We start from the raw sequence: 6,284 nt of genomic DNA, 5'->3' as shown, positions 1-6,284 counted from the left end.
CGCCTGTAGCTTCACGAATGACGGCATGTCAACGAGCGCCGGACGATGCCCGGTGCGGATAACGAAAAAATAAAGGAAGAAAGGTTTACTGCACCGCGTCGGGGAGGAGGAAGTTTGATGGACTCGCACATTTACGTGATCTTGTCGCTTATTCTGCCGCAGACCCATTTCGCTGTTCTTCATCAGTTTCCCTTCTGCCTGTACGTCCTGATGTTCTCATGTTTACCTCGGCTTCGATACCGTGTTGCAGACTTTTCTGAAGGCAACCACCTTGCTGGTGTACTTGTTCAATAATGTTTCCCTTTTCCCGCCTTTCTTGTTTGTATCTCTTCCGCGGTGTCCGATATATAAAGGGCAATCACAAGTATATATTAATAATATATAAAGAGCACTCTAAAGCAGTCTAAACTGCTAATCTTCCGAAAGTAGATTTTATTTAATTTCGTGAGGAAATGGATCATTACATATAGGGAAAATAAAGCCAAGCTTTTCCTTTTTGTATTTTGTGCCGGAGCATCAGCGGTGGTACCTCACTGTGACGTCCCATGTTTTAATGTATTTTTTCGAAGGTGCAGTAACTTTTGCGTGACTTCCGGGGCTTGCTTATTTGAGTCTTTGGCTTATTTAGTATACAATCTAATCCTTGAACGATCAGCAATTAAAGCTGTGCCCGAATATAGGCGCGGTCAAAATCTGTGGCGTCACGGCAAGCTCGTGCGGAAACTTCAGGGCGGCGTCGCCACACTTCTTTCTTTCTTGGTGTCGCTTTTTTTCCTGTAACCAAGCCTCTTTTGGAAAAAAATAGCATCCATTTGTTATTGCAGAAGCTTAATTTACTATAATATAGCTTAACATTCCTTTTTAGCGTCCCTTTAAGTCCTGATGCACAATTATCTTCAAGTCTGCTCTAATTGATAATCTTGCGTAAAAATTGATTATGTATCATATCACTTTTTACGTCAACCCACTCCTGTCTGTGCCGCCTTAGTGGCCCTGATTGTTCCAGCCCTGCCGGTCGTATTTAGATTGAGGCGAAATGCAAGCAAGCTTGTATATTTAGATTAAGTGCGCATTAGAGAACACCAGGGGTTCAAAATTAATCAGGAGACCACCACTACGGCGTCGCTCATAGCCCCAGCGTTGCTTTGGGATGTGAAGCAGAATCAATCAATCAATCCAATCAATCAATCAATCAATCAATCAATCAATCAATCAATCAATCAATCAATCAATCAATCAATCAATCAATCAACCAACCAATCAATCAATCAATCAATCAATCAATCAATGCTGAATTCAAAATGTTGCGCTCGGGTGGAGCGATTGCCGGAAGCATTTACAACGATAGATACGCCAGCAGCCATCGACCCGTTCGCATCATGTTTTAGCCGGCGGCATGGTCCCACGTTACTGGCCATGCATGGCAAAGCGTGACCCACCCGCATTACTCTTCACTTGGCCCGTGCCTTCCGTGCCTCGTAGGGTCTGTACATTCGAGATGCGTCGTTGTTTTCTACCACGACAAGGACCATTTATTATGATGTCGCAAGAGGGGGGAAGGAAGCTCTCAAAGGGGAGCTCGACCCGCGAGGGACACGTGACACTGCCGGTGAGGCGCAGCTGTCTCGCCACGCAATTAGCGTCCTGAAGCGTGATGTACAAGTTGTTCTGGTTCGCAAGAGCGCCATTTCGACAGTATTTTGCAACTCGGGGTTTCTAGCAACCCTTCTTAAAGCGTGTGCTGCTGTAACCATTCGTTCGCGCGCGTATTTTTGCAATTGCGCAATTTTCTGTGTAATTCGATGCCAAAACCACGATTTGATTATGAGGCACGCCGTATTTGTGGACGACAGATGAATTTTGACCACCAGGGGACCTTCAACGTGCCCCCTGTGCACGGGACAGGGGCATTTTTGCATTTCGCCTCCATCGAAATGCGACCGCCGCGACCGGGATTCGATCCTGAGACCTGGTTCTAGCAGCGCAACACCATAACCACTGAGCCACCGCGGCGTGTAGAGTTCCTTGTCTCGAGGCGACACAAAATCCACGCCGCGGAACTCGTGGACCGCTGGCGTTCAGCGCTCAGCGCCAACAGATGACAAGGAAGTGTACGGTGCCCTGTATCTGCCTTTTGAACGTCGCTATTGGAAATGTCGAATAAAACTTCATTGTAGTATAAGTTACAGCTTGAGTGATATAGTGGGCAAACATTAGGAAGAGCTCGGAAGCAATATTTTTTGTAACTTGTTTGGGCAGTAACTAGCGTATGTAATGCGGTACTGTAATAAGGGTTGGGGGGTCCGAGGCCGCATTTTTTAACGTTTTGACTGGTTGTACGGATGATCTCGTTTGCTCTCGCAATCTGGTTTGTTTACATCAAGTATGATTTATTACATGTGCTGTACACTATATTGTACTTTTCGTTCATACCACGGTTGTAAGCGTGCCTACGGGTGAATAAATTTCCTTGTCAGCAACTTGCCCGGATAACGGATCTGGCGTTTGGCTTCAAGATCACTTGAAGGTCGCCGACAACGGGAGCTAAAAGCATTTCATGCTTAAAATTGGCAGAACGTCATCTCACGTTCATCTCACGTTCACGTTCATCTCCGACATCTCACGATGGCTAACGATAATGCGTTTAGCATCGGATCTACATAGCGACAGAACGTATTGCTACCGTTGAAAGTAGTTATGTATGAAGCTTGTGCTGCAGCGGAGACTGCTCTTTCGCGCTTCCCTCGTATAGTATTCGGCACCACCTTCTCTTACCCCAAACTCGCCGGCAGTCTTACAACACGTTATTGCGTTTCCCTCGTCCGACTGCCAAGAGATACCTGATGCGGGGAACAGGTCAAGGTTGAACCTTAGTTAAGCGCCCAGCGAGAAAACGCAACGAAAGGAAGATTGACACGCACAGAACAAAGAAACGTTAAGCAAACGCACAGGTGGGAAATTAAGCGACTGGCGCCGCGGCGGCGAGGCTCGGTGTTCTGGCGCTGGGCCCGGCGACCTAGGGTCGCGCGGCGGCTCCGCCAGAGTGATCTCAGTGCTTCCTCCTCTAAAGTCCCTTATCCTCCTCTCCCGGCCAAGGACGATCGCAGGGCTGCGACAGGGAACCGCATACACTGGCCGCGATGCGGGAAGCGACCGCAAATAGACGCACGGCGCTGCGTTCCTGGGGGCCAGCCTTAATTGCGCCCGGGTTCACGCACCGCGCACGTGAAGAGTGCGTGATCTCTTGCCGCGCGGGCCAACGGTTGTCGCTTGTTTCGCTGACCCCTTGCCTGAATGCATGGGCTCCGACGTGCTCGACGAGCTGCGCCCACTACGAGAGTATGTATGGCACATACTACGGCGTGCCCTTGTCGACGACGCTCCCCCTCGTCGTGATTGCATTTGGCTTTTCGTTCCAGTCCGCCTCGGGCCTTTGCGAGAGCTGCAGTGGTCAGGCTCGGTGCTAAAATTACTTCGGCTCGTCGCGGAGGTTAGCGCGCTTAAAATCTGTGCCGTTCGTGTTGGCGCATTTGGGTCGGCAAAGAAGAGAGGCCGCACGCACAAGCTGTAATGCTTGGCCGCGTATGCCGTGTATAGTAACTATAATGAATGAGGCTTCGGTACATCGTTGGTGGAACGCCAGGTCGTCGAGATTAATAGGAACTGCTCGTGGTAATGTTTGCTTTCTTTTTGGCTTCATTCCTAAGTCACATCGAGCAGAAAACAGGGAACCCTCGATGACCATTTATGCGCCCTATGCAGCATGTTCCAGGTCTTTATAAAGTGTTGTAAACAGGGATCTGCTGCTTAGTTACTTATTCGGCTGACATAGAACGCTTAAATGTCTGGCAGATAGTGGCGAGTGGCCGCCATCTTGAAAACAAGAGCCCGCTACAGTACGAGTGCTGAGGCACTAAGTTGACCAACTTCCGGAGCGTTTAAAGCTCGGGGCGGTTATTTTGGTTCTGCTTACGTAACGGCATGCGTCATACAGTATACACTTACGCAAGTGTTCTTCATTATGCGGGATGGTGAAACGCGAAGGATCTAATTAAGATCCTCCGTGCATCACTCTTACTCGAGACTTCAAGTGGAGCACCGTAAAGAAGAAAACCCAGTGTTAAGACACAAAGACATATTTAAATTACTTTTTTTACTGTCTGTAATTAATATTATTTAAATCTTGCTAATACAGACCATTAAGCTTGCGGGAAGAAAGGAATTCTGCTGTTTCCATTGCGAACCTTGGCCTATCCTCCCAAGGCAACGACAACAACAACACGTTCTCGTAATCACGCTATAATTAATATACGCAATGCAATATCAACGAATCGATCATTGTGTCCTTTCACACTTGAGGCTCGCTTTCACGAAGCTGCTCGTCCACAAGTTGGAATGGCTACGTGTAACAACTTGCCCTAGCCAGTCATGATGTCGAAGGCATGGTGACTTAACTTCAAGGGGGTTCTTGCGAATGGAAGCCTCCAGACTGGCTACGCCTTGTGTTTCGCGTCAGCACTAAGATGGCTCTCACAATGACACTAGCACTAGAGCACAAGCACTGAATCCGTAGCACCAACACAGGTGCAGTGAGTAAGCAAGAGGACTAAGCAGGAGAATAATGAAAATTCAAAAACCGAACACTATGCGTACGATACTAACGATTTACGCAATGTTTTGTTCATTAATTCTCCGTTGAGCAAGGGACTGTTGTGCTTTCACCATGCAAAGGAGAAAGAAGCATTCACTTGAGGTGCCCATAATGCGAACCATGTCCGACGAATCAACCGCAAGTCGATCAATTTTGGTCGTTGGTCCGGTAACGCTGAGTCTGTATAGACCCAATGTCGTTTATCTGATTGAGACGCACGGAGAAAGAAACGAAATGCACTTAAGTACATGATTAATGATTCAGCTGACGTTATAGAAGGAGTGGGCGCGTCCGTTCTCGCAATATAAACGATGCCTGGTACTGCACGCTTGTGTGCCTTCACTAGCTGCATCAGACCTTCACCTCGACCTTTATGCGTTCATTATCCCAGCAGGCCGCCGCGCTTAGGTATTCGGGAGCCGAGAAATAATAAATGCCTAAAAAAAATGTTTTCTATGCGCGTGTTTTACTTATAGAGCAATAGTTGCATGAAGAAGACTTCATGGGGGGTTTTTTTCGCTGTTAGACGAGCGTAACAAATAGCTTCGCACGATTTACGCAGAAAAGCAACTAAAGAAATCGACTGCCATGACGACCTGGACAACCTATGCATTGTTAGGATAGGCCTGCAGGGGTACTGCCCTCAAAGCTATTTAAGCCCGCTGCAGGTGCGTTGATAGATCCGGGGTGGTGGCGCCCTTCAGAGAACCAGCGAGGACAGCGCTAACCAACCATGAACTTCAGAGAACTGCGAACAACCGGCAGCCACGCGGCAAGGGTCAGCTCAGGGGAGTTCTCGAGGGAAGGTAATTGGCGGAAATTCCCCATGCGCTTTTCGAGACACCAGACAATGGAAAGCGGCGGAGGCTAATGTACAATTAGTACATGACCGGGGTAGTTGGAGAAGTATGGGAGAGGCCTTTGCCTTGCAGTGGACGTAATCAGACTGATGATGATTATGATGATGATGGAGGCCACTGTGCGAGGTCCGCTCTGGAATTTAGAGGCGCCGGCGGCTGGGGTCGGGCGTGACCACCTGGCTACGGGGACGCAGGACAATGGACACCACGACGACTGCGCTGCAAAGGTCGTCTGCCCGCGGAGGGGGCACTGAAACGTGTGTGCGTGTGTGTGTTTGTAAAACGTCCCGCAGAGAGGCGGCTTGTTTACGATGGCGTCGAACGTTTTGCCTCACCTAGGGATCTAGGGAACACGAAGTGGATACAATCAGCTGTTGTCGGCGGCTAGAGCGTGCTCGTCGTCGTGCTCTGTGCACGCCAATGTACTCGTGAGCTGTGTGCTCGTTTGCTGTATGCTTCGTCTTGCGGGCTCCATTTGGGAGTCACGCTAGACTGTGTAAATGTATCCCATGTTTAACTGTAAATAATGTAAATAAATCCTGCTCGCCTAGTCCTGTCGCCTCAAGTTCCTCCGATCGTCCTACAAACCCGACTCCGAACCCCTACAGCATTCCGAGTCGCCGCTAGAGCCCTTTAGTCAATCGATGTGGCCGCACATAGGGATATTGGAACAAATACTTATTATTGTCAGATATATGGATGGACGGACGGACGGACGGACGGTCCTCTTTTATATCACCGAAGAGAGACAAGAAAATAAAGAGTGTGATTTG

The sequence above is a fragment of the Dermacentor albipictus genome, chromosome 4 (assembly GCF_038994185.2).
Source record: "Dermacentor albipictus isolate Rhodes 1998 colony chromosome 4, USDA_Dalb.pri_finalv2, whole genome shotgun sequence".
Lineage (NCBI taxonomy): Eukaryota > Metazoa > Arthropoda > Arachnida > Ixodida > Ixodidae > Dermacentor > Dermacentor albipictus.
This window is presented reverse-complemented; position numbering follows the sequence as displayed.